The following is an 18,605-nucleotide window of genomic DNA, read 5'->3' as shown; positions in this document are numbered from 1 at the left end:
TATGCGCCGCCAGATGGTGTACCATTTGGCGGCGCATAATCTTCGGTTTTAGATTATGCTGAAATTCATAAGATCACCCTAAACCGGCCGAACGAGCAAGAATCTCTGAACGTGCTTGCCATTCGAAGTTGTCTAGATTCCGAAAAAGACATCTTTTCTCACAGAATCGCACCACGCACCTAATACCACCGATGGTTCGTGGTGCTTGGTGTTTTGTCTCTTTGGCAAAAATGTTCGATCTATCGTATCTTTTGACTCGTAGCTCCGATTTAGTCACCATTTTTTTCAAATCGTGTATTTTTTTGGGATCTATCCGTTGGAAAACTGTAATAGGTTGTCTGAAATATTTTTCGAAACGAGACCTCGAAAGCCTTCAATTTTGTCTTTTTTCGATTTTGACCGTTTTGAATTTCATTCATATAATTCTTTTTGTGTATGATTGACTTAGCATGATACGTATTGTTTTAAGGCCTATGATTTCACTCACAATGTAATTATGTATAACGGTATAAATTTGAATCTAATGTCACTTCATTAAACACATTTTTTTAAATAATTAGTATGAGCCGCCAGATGGTGTACCATTTGGCGGCGCATAACCTTCGGTTTCCGATTGTGCTGAAATTCATAAGATCACCATAAAACGGACGAACGAGCAAGACTCTCTAAACGTGCTTGCCATTCGAAGTTTTCTAGATTCCTAAAAAGTCATCTTTTCCCACAGAATCGCACCACGCACCTAATACCACCGACGGTTCGTGGTGCTTGATGTTTTGTGTCTTTGGCCAAAAATGTTCGATCTATCGTATCTTTTGACTCGTAGCTCCGATTTAGTCACCGTTTTTTTTTCAAATCGTGTATTTTTTCGGGATCTATCCCTTGAAAAACTACCGTAGGCGGTTTGTTCCAAATATCTTTCGAAACGAGACCTCGAAAGCCTTCAATTTTACCATTTTTCGATTTTGACCGTTTTGAATTTCATTCATATTATTCCTTTGTGTATGCATGACTTAGCATAGTACATATTGTTTTAAGGCCTATTATTTCACTCGCAATGTAATTACGTATAACGCATATAAATTTGAATCTAATGTCACTTTATTAAACACGGTTTTTTAAATCATTAATATGCACCGCCAGATGGAGTACCATTTGGCGGCGCATAACCTTCGGTTTCAGATTGTACTGAAATTCTCGAGATCACCCTAAAACGACCCTAACATCAAGACTCCTCGATAGTGTCTTGACATCGAGGTCTTCAGGATGCCGAAAAAAGACATTTAACTCATTTTTAATGTTCTCTTTGAACGTTTTCAATTTATATCTTATAATTAGTTTTGTGTATGCATGACTTAGCATGGTATATATCGTTTTAAGGCCTATGATTTCACTTGCAATGTAATTATGTATAACGGGTATAAATATGAATCTAATGTCACTTCATTAAACACATTTTTTTAAATCATTAATATGCGCCGCCAGATGGTGTACAATTTGGCGGCGCATAACCTTCGGTTTCAGATTATGTTGAAATTCATAAGATCACCCTAAACCGGCCGAACGAGCAAGAATCTCTGAACGTGCTTGCCATTCGAAGTTGTCTAGATTCCGAAAGAGACATCTTTTCTCACAGAATCACACCACGCACCTATTACCACCAACGGTTCGTGGTGCTTGGTGTTTTGTCACTTTGGCCAAAATGTTCGATCTATCGTATCTTTTGACTCGTAGCTCCGATTTAATCACCATTTTTTTTTTCAAATCGTGTATTTTTTTGGGATCTATCCGTTAGCAAACTGTCGTAGGTTGTCCGAAATATTTTTCGAAAAGAGACCTCGAAAGCCTTCAATTTTGTCTTTTTTCGATTTTGACCGTTTTGAATTTCATTCATATAATTCTTTTTGTGTATGATTGACTTAGCATGATACGTATTGTTTTAAGGCGTATGATTTCACTCGCAATGTAATCATGTATAACGGGTATAAATTTGAATCTAATGTCACTTCATTAAACACATTTTTTTAAATAATTAGTATGCGCCGCCAGATGGTGTACCATTTGGCGGCGCATAACCTTCGGTTTCCGATTGTGCGGAAATTCATAAGATCACCATAAAACGGACGAACGAGCAAGACTGTCTAAACCTGCTTGCCATTCGAAGTTTTCTAGATTCCTAAAAAGTCATCTTTTCCCAAAGAATCGTACCACGCACCTAATACCACCGACGGTTCGTGGTGCTTGATGTTTTGTGTCTTTGGCCAAAATGTTCGATCTATCGTATCTTTTGACTCGTAGCTCCGATTTAGTCACCGTTTTTTTCAAATCGTGTATTATTTCGGGATCTATCCGTTGAAAATCTACCGTAGGCGGTTTGTCCCAAATATCTTTCGAAACGAGACCTCGAAAGCCTTCAATTTTACCATTTTTCGATTTTGACCGTTTTGAATTTCATTCATATTATTCCTTTGTGTATGCATGACTTAGCATAGTACATATTGTTTTAAGGCCTATTATTTCACTCGCAATGTAATTACGTATAACGCATATAAATTTGAATCTAATGTCACTTTATTAAACACGGTTTTTTAAATCATTAATATGCACCGCCAGATGGAGTACCATTTGGCGGCGCATAACCTTCGGTTTCAGATTGTACTGAAATTCTCGAGATCACCCTAAAATGACCCTAACATCAAGACTCCTGGATAGTGTCTTGACATCGAGGTCGTCAGGATTCCGAAAAAACACATTTAACTCATTTTTAATGTTCTCTTTGAACGTTTTCAATTTATATCTTATAATTAGTTTTGTGTATGCATGACTTAGCATGGTATATATCGTTTTAAGGCCTATGATTTCACTCGCAATGTAATTATGTATAACGGGTATAAATTTAAATCTAATGTTACTTCATTAAACACGTTTTTTTAAATCATTAATATGCGCCGCCAGATGGTGTACCATTTGGCGGCGCATAACCTTCGGTTTCAGATTGTGCTGAAATTCTTAAGATCACCTTAAAACGGCCGAACGAGCAAGACTCTCTGAACGTGCTTGCCATTCGAAGTTGTCTAGATTCCTAAAAAGTCATCTTTTCCCACAGAATCGCACCACGCACCTAACACCACCGACGGTTCGTGGTGCTTGATGTTTTGTGTCTTTGGCCAAAAATGTTCGATCTATCGTATCTTTTGACTCGTAGCTCCGATTTAGTCACCGTTTTTTTTTCAAATCGTGTATTTTTTGGGATCTATCCGTTGGAAAACTACCGTAGGCGGTTTGTCCCAAATATCTTTCGAAACGAGACCTCGAAAGCCTTCAATTTTGTCTTTTTTCGATTTTGACCGTTTTGAATTTCATTCATATAATTCTTTTTGTGTATGATTGACTTAGCATGATACGTATTGTTTTAAGGCCTATGATTTCACTCACAATGTAATTATGTATAACGGGTATAAATTTGAATCTAATGTCACTTCATTAAACACATTTTTTAAATAATTAGTATGAGCCGCCAGATGGTGTACCATTTGGCGGCGCATAACCTTCGGTTTCCGATTGTGCTGAAATTCATAAGATCACCATAAAACGGATGAACGAGCAAGACTCTCTAAACGTGCTTGCCATTCGAAGTTTTCTTGATTCCTAAAAAGTCATCTTTTCCCACAGAATCGCACCACGCACCTAATACCACCGACGGTTCGTGGTGCTTGATGTTTTGTGTCTTTGGCCAAAAATGTTCGATCTATCGTATCTTTTGACTCGTAGCTCCGATTTAGTCACCGTTTTTTTTTCAAATCGTGTATTTTTTCGGGATCTATCCGTTGAAAAACTACCGTAGGCGGTTTGTCCCAAATATCTTTCGAAACGAGACCTCGAAAGCCTTCAATTTTACCATTTTTCGATTTTGACCTTTTTGAATTTCATTCATATTATTCCTTTGTGTATGCATGACTTAGCATAGTACATATTGTTTTAAGGCCTATTATTTCACTCGCAATGTAATTACATATAACGCATATAAATTTGAATCTAATGTCACTTTATTAAACACATTTTTTTAAATCATTAATATGCACCGCCAGATGGAGTACCATTTGGCGGCGCATAACCTTCGGTTTCAGATTGTACTGAAATTCTCGAGATCACCCTAAAACGACCCTAACATCAAGACTCCTGGATAGTGTCTTGACATCGAGGTCGTCAGGATTCCGAAAAAAGACATTTAACTCATTTTTAATGTTCTCTTTGAACGTTTTCAATTTATATCTTATAATTAGTTTTGTGTATGCATGACTTAGCATGGTATATATCGTTTTAAGGCCTATGATTTCACTCGCAATGTAATTATGTATAACGGGTATAAATTTAAATCTAATGTTACTTCATTAAACATGTTTTTTTTAAATCATTAATATGCGCCGCCAGATGGTGTACCATTTGGCGGCGCATAACCTTCGGTTTCAGATTGTGCTGAAATTCATAAGATCACCATAAAACGTCCGAACGAGCAAGACTCTCTGAACGTGCTTGCCATTCGAAGTTGTCTAGATTCCTAAAAAGTCATCTTTTTCCCACAGAATCGCACCACGCACCTAACACCACCGACGGTTCGTGGTGCTTGATGTTTTGTGTCTTTGGCCAAAATGTTCGATCTATCGTATCTTCTGACTCGTAGCTCCGATTTAGTCATCGGATTTTTTTCAAATCGTGTATTTTTCGGGATCTATCCGTTGGAAAACTACCGTAGGCGGTTTGTTCCAAATATTTTTCGAAACGAGACCTCGAAAGCCTTCAATTTTAGCATTTTTTGATTTTGACCGTTTTGAATTTCATTCATATTATTCCTTTGTGTATGCATGACTTAGCATAGTACATATTATTTTAAGGCCTATTATTTCACTCGCAATGTAATTACATATAACGCATATAAATTTGAATCTAATGTCACTTTATTAAACACGGTTTTTTAAATCATTAATATGCACCGCCAGATGGAGTACCATTTGGCGGCGCATAACCTCCGGTTTCAGATTATACTAAAATTCTTGAGATCACCCTAAAACGACCCTAACATCAAGACTCCTGGATAGTGTCTTGACATCGAGGTCATCAGGATGCCGAAAAAAGACATTTTACTCATTTTTAATGTTCTCTTTGAACGTTTTCAATTTATATCTTATAATTAGTTTTGTGTATGCATGACTTAGCATGGTATATATTGTTTTAAGGCCTATGATTTCACTCGCAATGTAATTATGTATAACGCATATAAATTTGAATCTAATGTTACTTCATTAAACACGTTTTTTTAAATTATTAGTATGCGCCGCCAGATGGTGTACCATTTGGCGGCGCATAACCTTCGGTTTCAGATTATGCTGAAATTCATAAGATCACTCTAAAATGGCCGAACGAGCAAGAATCTCTGAACGTGCTTGCCATTCAAAGTTGTCTAGATTCCGAAAAAGACATCTTTTCTCACAGAATCGCACCAAGCACCTAATACCACCGACGGTTCGTGGTGCTTGGTGTTTTGTGTCTTTGGCTAAAATGTTCGATCTATCGTATCTTTTGACTCGTAGCTCCGATTTAGTCACCGTTTTTTTTTAAATTGTGTATCTTTTCGGGATCTATCCGTTGGCAAACTGCCGTAGGCAGTTTGTCCCAAATATTTTTCGAAACGAGACCTCGACAGCCTTCAATTTTGTCTTTTTCGATTTTGACCGTTTTGAATTTTATTCGTATTATTCCCTTTGTGCATGCATGACTTAGCATAGTACATATTGTTTTAAGGCCTATTATTTCACTCGCAATTTAATTACGTATAACACATATAAATTTGAATCTAATGTCACTTTATTAAACACGATTTTTTAAATCATTAAGATGCGCCGCCAGATGGAGTACCATTTGGCGGCTCATAACCTTTTGTTTCAGATTGTACTGAAACTCTCGAGATCACCCTCAAATGACCCTAACATCAAGACTCCTGGATAGTGTCTTGACATCGAGGTCGTCAGGATGCATAAAAATGACATTTTACTCATTTTTAATGTTCTCTTTGAACGTTTTCAATTTATATTTTTTAATTAGTTTTGTGTATGCATGACTTAGCATGGTATATATCGTTTTAAGGCCTATGATTTCACTCGCAATGTAATTATGTATAACGCGTATAATTTTGAATCTAATGTCACTTCATTAAACACGTTTTTTTAAATCATTAGTATGCGCCGCCAGATGGTGTACCATTTGGCGGCGCATAACCTTCGGTTTCAGATTATGATGAAATTCATAAGATCACCCTAAAACGGCCGAACGAGCAATAATCTCTGAACGTGCTTGCCATTCGAAGTTGTCTAGATTCCGAAAAAGACATCTTTTCTCACAGAATCGCACCAAGCACCTAATACCACCTACGGTTCGTGGAGCTTGGTGTTTTGTGTCTTTGGCTAAAATGTTCGATCTATCGTATCTTTTGACTTGTAGCTCCGATTTAGTCACCGTTTTTTTTCAAATCGTGTATTTTTTTGGGATCTATCCATTGGCAGACTACCGTAGGCGGTTTGTCCCAAATATTTTTCGAAACGAGACCTCGACAGCCTTCAATTTTGTCTTTTTTGATTTTGACCGTTTTGAATTTTATTCGTATTATTCCATTTGTGCATGCATGACTTAGCATAGTACATATTGTTTTAAGGCCTATTATTTCACTCGCAATTTAATTACATATAACACATATAAATTTGAATCTAATGTCACTTTATTAAACACGATTTTTTAAATCATTAAGATGCACCGCCAGATGGAGTACCATTTGGCGGCTCATAACCTTCGGTTTCAGATTGTACTGAAATTCTCGAGATCACCCTCAAATGACCCTAACATTAAGACTCCTGGATAGTGTCTTAACATCGAGGTCGTCAGGATGCATAAAAAAGACATTTTACTCATTTTTAATGTTCTCTTTGAACGTTTTCAATTTATATTTTATAATTAGTTTTGTGTATGCATGACTTAGCATGGTTTATATCGTTTTAAGGCCTATTATTTCACTCGCAATGTAATTATGTATAACGGGTATAAATTTAAATCTAATGTCACTTCATTAAACACGTTTTTTAAAATTATTAGTATGCGCCACCAGATGGTATACAATTTGGCGGCGCATAACCTTCGGTTTCAGATTGTGCTGAAATTTAAAAGAGCACCAGAAATGGCCGAACGAGCAATACTCTCTAAACGTTCTTGCCATTCGAAGTTGTCTAGATTCTGAAAAAGTCATCTTTTCTCACAGAATCGAACCACACACCTAACACCACCGACGGTTCGTGGTGCTTGATGTTTTGTGTCTTTGGCCAAAATGTTCGATCTATCGTATCATTTGACTCGTAGCTCCGATTTAGTCACTGTTTTTTTCAAATCGCGTATTTTTTCGGGATCTATCCGTTGGCAAACTACCGTAGGCAGCTTGTCCCAAATATTTTTCGAAACGAGACCTCGAAAGCCTTCAATTTTACCATTTTTTGATTTTGACCGTTTTGAATTTCATTCATATTATTCCTTTGTTTATGCATGACTTAGCATAGTACATATTGTTTTAAGGCCTATTATTTCACTCGCAATGTAATTACGTATAACGCATATAAATTTGAATTTAATGTCACTTATTAATATGCGCCGTCAGATGGAGTACCATTTGGCGGCGCATAACATTCGGTTTCAGATTGTACCGAAATTCTCGAGATCACCCTAAAACGACCCTAACATCAAGACTCCTGGATAGTGTCTTGACATCGAGGTCATCAGGATGCTGAAAAAAGACATTTTACTAATTTTTAATGTTCTATTTGAACGTTTTCAAATTATCTTATAATTAGTTTTGTGTATGCATGATTAGCATTGTTATATAAATCGTTTTAAGGCCTATGATTTCACTCGCAATGTAATTATGTATAAAGGGTATAAATTTGAATCTAATGTCACTTCATTAAACACGTTTTTTTAAATCATTAGTATGCGCCGCCAGATGGTGTACCATTTGGCGGCGCATAACCTTCGATTTCAGATTATGCTGAAATTCATAAGATCACCCTAAAACGGCCGAACGAGCAAGACTCTCTGAACGTGCTTGCCATTCAAAGTTGTCTAGATTCCGAAAAAGACATCTTTTCTCACAGAATCGCACCATGCACCTAATACCACCGACAGTTCATGGTGCTTGGTGTTTTGTGTCTTTGGCCAAAATGTTCGATCTATCGTATCTTTTGACTCGTAGCTCCGATTTAGTCGTCGTTTTTTTTTCAAATCATGTATTTTTTTGGGATCTATCCATTGGAAAAATGCCATTGGCGGTTTGTCCCAAAATATTTTCGAAACGAGACCTCGACAGCCTTCAATTTTGTCTTTTTTGATTTTGACCGTTTTGAATTTTATTCGTATTATTCCCTTTGTGCATGCATGACTTAGCATAGTACATATTGTTTTAAGGCCTATTATTTCACTCGCAATTTAATTACGTATAACACATATAAATTTGAATCTAATGTCACTTTATTAAACATGATTTTTTAAATCATTAAGATGCGCCGCCAGATGGAGTACCATTTGGCGGCTCATAACCTTCGGTTTCAGATTGTACTGAAATTCATAAGATCTCCCTAAATGGCCAAACGAGCAAGACTCTCTGAACGTGCTTGCCATTCGAAGTTGTCTAGATTCCGAAAAAGACATCTTTTCTCACAGAATCGCACCACGCACCTAATACCACCGACGGTTCGTGGTGCTTGGTGTTTTGTGTCTTTGGCCAAAATGTTCGATCTATCGTATCTTTTGACTCGTAGCTCCGATTTAGTCACCGTTTTTTTCAAATCGTGTATTTTTTTGGGATCTATCCATTGGCAAACTGCCGTAGGCAGTTTGTCCGAAATATTTTTCGAAACGAGACTTCGAAAGCCTTCAATTTTGTCTTTTTTCGATTTTGACCGTTTTGAATTTCATTCATATTATTCTTTTTGTGTATGATTGACTTAGCATGATACGTATTGTTTTAAGGCCTATGATTTCACTCGCAATGTAATTATGTATAACATGTATAAATTTGAATCTAATGTCACTTCATTAAACACATTTTTTTAAATAATTAGTATGCGCCGCCAGATGGTGTACCATTTGGCGGCGCATAACCTTCGGTTTCAGATTGTGCTGAAATTCATAAGATCACCATAAAACGGACGAACGAGCAAGACTCTCTAAATGTGCTTGCCATTCGAAGTTGTCTAGATTCCTAAAAAGTCATCTTTTCCCACAGAATCGCACCACACACCTAACACCACCGACGGTTCGTGGTGCTTGAGGTTTTGTGTCTTTGGCCAAAATGTTCGATCTATCATATCTTTTGACTCGCAGCTCCGATTTAGTCATCGTTTTTTTTAAATCGTGTATTTTTTCGGGATCTATCCGTTGGAAAACTAACGTAGGCGGTTTGTCCCAAATATTTTTCGAAACGAGACCTCGAAAGCCTTCAATTTTACCATTTTTCGATTTTGACCGTTTTGAATTTCATTCATATTATTCCTTTGTGTATGCATGACTTAGCATAGTACATATTATTTTAAGGCCTATTATTTCACTCGAAATGTAATTACATATAACGCATATAAATTTGAATCTACTGTCACTTTATTAAACACGGTTTTTTAAATTATTAATATGCACCGCCAGATGGAGTACCATTTGGCAGCGCATAACCTTCGGTTTCAGATTGTACTGAAATTCTCGAGATCACCCTAAAACGACCCTAACATCAAGACTCCTGGATAGTGTCTTGACATCGAGGTCGTCAGGATGCCGAAAAAAGACATTTTACACATTTTTAATGTTCTCTTTGAACGTTTTCAATTTATATCTTATAATTAGTTTTGTGTATGCATGACTTAGCATGGTATATATCGTTTTAAGGCCAATGATTTCACTCGCAATATAATTATGTATAACGGGTATAAATTTGAATCTAATGTCACTTCATTAAACACATTTTTTAAATCATTAGTATGCGCCGCCAAATGGTGTACCATTTGGCGGCGCATAACCTTCGGTTTCAGATTAAGTTGAAATTCATAAGATCACCCTAAAACGGCCGAACGAGCAAGAATCTCTGAACGTGCTTGCCATTCGAAGTTGTTTAGATTCCGAAAAAGCCATCTTTTATCACAGAATCGCACCACACACCTAATACCACCGACGGTTTGTGGTGCTTGGTGTTTTGTGTCTTTGGCCAAAATGTTCGATCTATCGTATCTTTTGACTCGTAGCTCCGATTTAGTCACTGTTTTTTTTCAAATCGTGTATTTTTTCGGGATCTATCTGTTGGCAAACTGCCGTAGGCGGTTTGTCCAAAATATGTTTCGAAACGAGACCTCGAAAGCATTCAATTTTGCTTTTTTTCGATTTTGACCGTTTTGAATTTCATTCGTATTATTCTTTTTGTGTATGATTGACTTAGCATGATACTTATTGTTTTAAGGCCTATGATTTCACTCGCAATGTAATTATGTATAACGGGTATAAATTTGAATCTAATGTCACTTCATTAAACACATTTTTTTAAATCATTAGTATGCGCCGCCAGATGGTGTACCATTTGGCGGCGCATAACCTTCGGTTTCAGATTGTGCTGAAATTCATAAGATCACCATAAAACGAATGAACAAGCAAGACTCTCTAAACGTGCTTGCCATTTGAAGTTGTCTAGATTCCTAAAAAGTCATCTTTTCCCACAGAATCGCACCACGCACCTAACACCACCGACGGTTCGTGGTGCTTGATGTTTTGTGTCTTTGGCCAAAATGTTCGATCTATCGTATCTTTTGACTCGTAGCTCCGATTTAGTCATCGTTTTTTTTCAAATCGTGTATTTCTTCGGGATCTATACATTGGAAAACTACCGTAGGCGGTTTGTCCCAAATATTTTTTGAAACGAGACCTCGAAAGCCTTCAATTTTACTATTTTTCGATTTTGACCATTTTGAATTTCATTCATATTATTCCTTTGTGTATGCATGACTTAGCATAGTACATATTATTTTAAGGCCTATTATTTCACTCGAAATGTAATTACATATAACGCATATAAATTTGAATCTAATATCACTTTATTAAACACGGTTTTTTAAATCATTAATATGCTCCGCCAGATGGAGTACCATTTGGCGGCGCATAACCTTCGGTTTCAGATTGTATTGAAATTCTCGAGATCACCCTAAAACTACCCTAACATCAAGACTCCTGGATAGTGTCTTGACATGGAGGTCATCAGGATGCCGAAAAAAGACATTTTACTCAATTTTAATGTTCTCTTTGAACGTTTTTCAATTTATATCTTATAATTAGTTTTGTGTATGCATGACTTAGCATGGTATATATCGTTTTAAGGCCTATGATTTCACTCGCAATATAATTATGTATAACGTGTATAAATTTGAATCTAATGTCACTTTATTAAACATATTTTTTTAAATCATTAGTATGCGCCGCCAAATGGTGTACCATTTGGCGGCGCATAACCTTCGGTTTTAGATTATGCTGAAATTCATAAGATCACCCTAAAACGGCCGAATGAGCAAGAATCACTGAACGTGCTTGCCATTAGAAGTTGTCTAGATTCCGAAAAAGACATCTTTTCTCACAGAATCGCATCACGCACCTAATACCACCGACGGTTCGTGGTGCTTGGTGTTTTGTGTCTTTGGCCAAAATGTTCGATCTATCGTATCTTTTGACTCGTAGCTCCGATTTAGTCACCGTTTTTTTTCAAATCGTGTATTTTTTCGGGATCTATCCGTTGGCAAACTGCCGTAGGCAGTTTGTCCAAAATATGTTTCGAAACGAGACCTCGAAAGCATTCAATTTTGCTTTTTTCGATTTTGACCGTTTTGAATTTCATTCGTATTATTCTTTTTGTGTATGATTGACTTAGCATGATACGTATTGTTTTAAGGCCTATGATTTCACTCGCAATGTAATTATGTATAACGAGTATAAATTTGAATCTAACGTCACTTCATTAAATACATTTTTTAAAATCATTAGTATGCGCCGCCAGATGGTGTACCATTTGGCGGCGCATAAACTTCGGTTTCAGATTGTGTTGAAATTCATAAGATCACCATAAAACGGACGAACAAGCAAGACTCTCTAAACGTGCTTGCCATTCGAAGTTGTCAAGATTCCTAAAAAGTCATCTTTTCCCACAGAATCGCACCACGCATCTAACACCACCGACGGTTCGTGATGCTTGATGTTTTGTGTCTTTGGCCAAAATGTTCGATCTATCGTATCTTTTGACTCGTAGCTCCGATTTAGTCATCGTTTTTTTTTCAAATCGTGTATTTTTTTGCGATCTATCCGTTGAAAAACTACCGTAGGCGGTTTGTCTCAAATATTTTTCGAAACGAGACCTCGAAAGCCTTTAATTTTACCATTTTTCGATTTTGACCATTTTGAATTTCATTCATATTATTCCTTTGTGTATGCATGACTTAGCATAGTACATATTATTTTAAGGCCTATTATTTCACTCGAAATGTAATTACATATAACGCATATAAATTTGAATCTAATGTCACTTTATTAAACACGGTTTTTTAAATCATTAATATGCACCGCCAGATGGAGTACCATTTGGCGGCGCATAACCTTCGGTTTCAGATTGTACTGAAATTCTCGAGATCACCCTAAAACGACCCTAACATCAAGACTCCTGGATAGTGTCTTGACATCGAGGTCGTCAGGATGCCGAAAAAAGGCATTTTACTCATTTTTAATGTTCTCTTTGAACGTTTTTCAATTTATATCTTATAATTAGATTTGTGTATGCATGACTTAGCATGGTATATATCGTTTTAAGGCCTATGATTTCACTCGCAATATAATTATGTATAATGCGTATAAATTTGAATCTAATGTCACTTCATTAAACACATTTTTTAAAATCATTAGTATGCGCCGCCAAATGCTGTACCATTTGGCGGCGCATAACCTTCGGTTTCAGATTATGCTGAAATTCATAAGATCACCCTAAAACTGCCGAACGAGCAAGAATCTCTGAACGTGCTTGCCATTCGAAGTTGTCTAGATTCCGAAAAAGACATCTTTTCTCACAGAATCGCACCACGCACCTAATACCACCGACGGTTCGTGGTGCTTGGTGTTTTGTGTCTTTGGCCAAAATGTTCGATCTATCGTATCTTTTGACTCGTAGCTCCGATTTAGTCACCGTTTTTTTTCAAATCGTGTATTTTTTCGGGATCTATCCATTGGCAAACTGCTGTAGGCGGTTTGTCCAAAATATGTTTCGAAACGAGACCTCGCAAGCATTCAATTTTGTTTTTTTCCGATTTTGACGGTTTTGAATTTCATTCGTATTATTCTTTTTGTGTATGATTGACTTAGCATGATACGTATTGTTTTAAGGCCTATGATTTCACTCGCAATGTAATTATATATAACGGGTATAAATTTGAATCTAATGTCACTTCATTAAACACATTTTTTTAAATCATTAGTATGTGCCGCCAGATGGTGTACCATTTAGCGGCGCATAACCTTCGGTTTCAGATTGTGCAAAAATTCATAAGATCACCATAAAACGAACGAACGAGCAAGACTCTCTAAACGTGCTTGCCATTCGAAGTTGTCTAGATTCCTAAAAAGTCATCTTTTCCCACAGAATCGCACCACGCACCTAACACCACCGACGGTTCGTGGTGCTTGATGTTTTGTGTCTTTGGCCAAAATGTTCGATCTATCGTATCTTTTGACTCGTAGCTCCGATTTAGTCATCGTTTTTTTTCAAATCGTGTATTTTTCGGGATCTATCCATTGGAAAACTACCGTAGGCGGTTTGTCTCAAATATTTTTTGAAACGAGACCTCGAAAGCCTTCAATTTTACCATTTTTCGATTTTGACCAATTTGAATTTCATTCATATTATTCCTTTGTGTATGCATGACTTAGCATAGTACATATTATTTTAAGGCCTATTATTTCACTCGAAATGTAATTACATATAATGCATATAAATTTGAATCTAATGTCACTTTATTAGACACGGTTTTTTAAATCATTAATATGCACCGCCAGATGGAGTACCATTTGGCGGCGCATAACCTTCGGTTTCAGATTGTACTGAAATTATCGAGATCACCCTAAAACGACCCTATCATCAAGACTCCTGGATAGTGTCTTGACATCGAGGTCGTCATGATGCCGAAAAAAGACATTTTACTCATTTTTAATGTTCTCTTTGAACGTTTTTCAATTTATATCTTATAATTAGTTTTGTGTATGCATGACTTAGCATGGTATATATCGTTTTAAGGCCTATGATTTCACTCGCAATGTAATTATGTATAACGGGTATAAAGTTGAATCTAATGTCACTTCATTAAACACATTTTTTTAAATCATTAGTATGCACCGCCAAATGGTGTACCATTTGGAGGCGCATAACCTTTGGTTTCAGATTATGCTGAAATTCATAAGATCACCCTAAAACGGTCGAACGAGCAAGAATCTCTGAACGTGCTTGCCATTCGAAGTTGTCTAGATTCCGAAAAAGACATCTTTTCTCACAGAATCGCACCACACACCTAATACCACCGACGGTTCATGGTGCTTGGTGTTTTGTGTCTTTGGCCAAAATGTTCGATCTATCGTATCTTTTGACTTGTAGCTCCGATTTAGTCACCGTTTTTTTCAAATCGTGTATATTTTTGGGATCTATCCGTTGGCAAACGGCCGTAGGCGGTTTGTCCCAAATATTTTTTGAAACGAGACCTCGAAAGCATTCAATTTTGCTTTTTTCGATTTTGACCGTTTTGAATTTCATTCGTATTATTCTTTTTGTGTATGATTGACTTAGCATGATACGTATTGTTTTAAGGCCTATGATTTCACTCGCAATGTAATTATGTATAATGGGTATAAATTTGAATCTAACGTCACTTCATTAAATACATTTTTTTAAATCATTAGTATGCGCCGCCAGATGGTGTACCATTTGGCGGAGCATAACCTTTGGTTTCAGATTGTGCTGAAATTCATAAGATCACCATAAAACGGCCGAACGAGCAAGACTCTCTAAACGTGCTTGCCATTCGAAGTTGTCTAGATTCCTAAAAAGTCATCTTTTCCCACAGAATCGCACCACGCACCTAACACCACCGACGGTTCGTGATGCTTGATGTTTTGTGTCTTTGGCCAAAATGTTCGATCTATCGTATCTTTTCACTCGTAGCTCCGATTTAGTCATCGTTTTTTTTTCAAATCGTGTATTTTTTCGGGATCTATCCTTTGGAAAACTACCATAGGCAGTTTGTCCCAAATATTTTTCGAAACGAGACCTCGAAAGCCTTCAATTTTACCATTTTTCGATTTTGACCGTTTTGAATTTCATTCATATTATTCCTTTGTGAATGCATGACTTAGCATAGTACATATTATTTTAAGGCCTATTATTTCACTCGCAATGTAATTACATATAACGCATATAAATTTGAATCTAATGTCACTTTATTAAACACATTTTTTTAAATCATTAATATGCACCGCCAGATGGAGTACCATTTGGCGGCGCATAACCTCCGGTTTCAAATTGTACTTAAATTCTCGAGATCACCCTAAAACGACCCTAACATCAAGACTCCTGGATAGTGTCTTGACATCGAGGTCGTCAGGATGCCGAAAAAGACATTTTACTCATTTTTAATGTTCTCTTTGAACGTTTTCAATTTATATCTTATAATTAGTTTTGTGTATGCATGAATTAGCATGGTATATATCGTTTTAAGGCCTATGATTTCACTCGCAATGTAATTATGTATAACGGGTATAAATTTGAATCTAATGTCACTTCATTAAACACATTTTTTTAAATCATTAGTATGCGCCGCCAAATGGTGTACCATTTGGCGGCGCATAACCTTCGGTTTCAGATTATGCTGAAATTCATAAGATCACCCTAAAACGGCCGAACGAGCAAGAATCTCTGAAAGTGCTTGCCATTCGAAGTTGTCTAGATTCCGAAAAAGACATCTTTTCTCACAGAATCGCACCACATACCTAATAACATCGACGGTTCGTGGTGCTTGGTGTTTTGTGTCTTTGGCCAAAATGTTCGATCTATCGTATCTTTTGACTCGTAGCTCCGATTTAGTCATCGTTTTTTTTTTCAAATCGTGTATTTTTTTGGGATCTATTCGTTGAAAAACTACCGTAGGCGGTTTGTCTCAAATATTTTTCGAAACGAGACCTCGAAAGCCTTCAATTTTACCATTTTTCAATTTTGACCATTTTGAATTTCATTCATATTATTCCTTTGTGTATGCATGACTTAGCATAGTACATATTATTTTAAGGCCTATTATTTCACTCGAAATGTAATTACATATAACGCATATAAATTTGAATCTAATGTCACTTTATTAAACACGGTTTTTTAAATCATTAATATGCACCGCCAGATGGAGTACCATTTGGCGGCGCATAACCTTCGGTTTCAGATTGTACTGAAATTCTCGAGATCACCCTAAAACGACCCTAACATCAAGACTCCTGGATAGTGTCTTGACATCGAGGTCGTCAGGATGCCGAAAAAAGGCATTTTACTCATTTTTAATGTTCTCTTTGAACGTTTTTCAATTTATATCTTATAATTAGTTTTGTGTATGCATGACTTAGCATGGTATATATCGTTTTAAGGCCTATGATTTCACTCGCAATATAATTATGTATAATGCGTATAAATTTGAATCTAATGTCACTTCATTAAACACATTTTTTTAAATCATTAGTATGCGCCGTCAAATGGTGTACCATTTGGCGGCGCATAACCTTCGGTTTCAGATTATGCTGAAATTCATAAGATCACCCTGAAACTGCCGAACGAGCAAGAATCTCTGAACGTGCTTGCCATTCGAAGTTGTCTAGATTCCGAAAAAGACATCTTTTCTCACAGAATCGCACCACGCACCTAATACCACCGACGGTTCGTGGTGCTTGGTGTTTTGTGTCTTTGGCCAAAATGTTCGATCTATCGTATCTTTTGACTCGTAGCTCCGATTTAGTCACCGTTTTTTTTCAAATCGTGTATTTTTTTCGGGATCTATCCATTGGCAAACTGCTGTAGGCGGTTTGTCCAAAATATGTTTCGAAACGAGACCTCGCAAGCATTCAATTTTGCTTTTTTCGATTTTGACCGTTTTGAATTTCATTCGTATTATTCTTTTTGTGTATGATTGACTTAGCATGATACGTATTGTTTTAAGGCCTATGATTTCACTCGCGATGTAATTATATATAACGGGTATAAATTTGAATCTAATGTCACTTCATTAAACACATTTTTTTAAATCATTAGTATGCGCCGCCAGATGGTGTACCATTTGGCGGCGCATAACCTTCGGTTTCAGATTGTGCTGAAATTCATAAGATCACCATAAAACGAACGAACGAGCAAGACTCTCTAAACGTGCTTGCCATTCGAATTTGTCTAGATTCCTAAAAAGTCATCTTTTCCCACAGAATCGCACCACGCACCTAACACCACCGACGGTTCGTGGTGCTTGATGTTTTGTGTCTTTGGCCAAAATGTTCGATCTATCGTATCTTTTGACTCGTAGCTCCGATTTAGTCATCGTTTTTTTTCAAATCGTGTATTTTTCGGGATCTATCCATTGGAAAACTACCGTAGGCGGTTTGTCTCAAATATTTTTCGAAACGAGACCTCGAAAGCCTTCAATTTTACCATTTTTCGATTTTGACCAATTTGAATTTCATTCATATTATTCCTTTGTGTATGCATGACTTAGCATAGTACATATTATTTTAAGGCCTATTATTTCACTCGAAATGTAATTACATATAACGCATATAAATTTGAATCTAATGTCACTTTATTAAACACGGTTTTTTAAATCATTAATATGCACCGCCAGATGGAGTACCATTTGGCGGCGCATAACCTTCGGTTTTAGATTGTACTGAAATTCTCGAGATCACCCTAAAACGACCCTAACATCAAGAATCTTGGATAGTGTCTTGACATCGAGGTCGTCAGGATGCCGAAAAAAGACATTTTACTCATTTTTAATGTTCTCTTTGAACGTTTTTCAATTTATATCTTATAATTAGTTTTGTGTATGCATGACTTAGCATGGTATATATCGTTTTAAGGCCTATGATTTCACTAGCAATGTAATTATGTATAACGGGTATAAAGTTGAATCTAATGTCACTTCATTAAACACATTTTTTTAAATCATTAGTATGCACCGCCAAATGGTGTACCATTTGGAGGCGCATAACCTTCGGTTTCAGATTATGCTGAAATTCATAAGATCACCCTAAAACGGCCGAACGAGCAAGAATCTCTGAACGTGCTTGCCATTCGAGTTGTCTAGATTCCGAAAAAGACATCTTTTCTCACAGAATCGCACCACACACCTAATACCACCGACGGTTCGTGGTGCTTGGTGTTTTGTGTCTTTGGCCAAAATGTTCGATCTATCGTATCTTTTGACTTGTAGCTCCGATTTAGTCAC

Source organism: Rutidosis leptorrhynchoides, chromosome 9 (assembly GCF_046630445.1).
Source record: "Rutidosis leptorrhynchoides isolate AG116_Rl617_1_P2 chromosome 9, CSIRO_AGI_Rlap_v1, whole genome shotgun sequence".
Classification (NCBI taxonomy): domain Eukaryota; kingdom Viridiplantae; phylum Streptophyta; class Magnoliopsida; order Asterales; family Asteraceae; genus Rutidosis; species Rutidosis leptorrhynchoides.
This window is presented reverse-complemented; position numbering follows the sequence as displayed.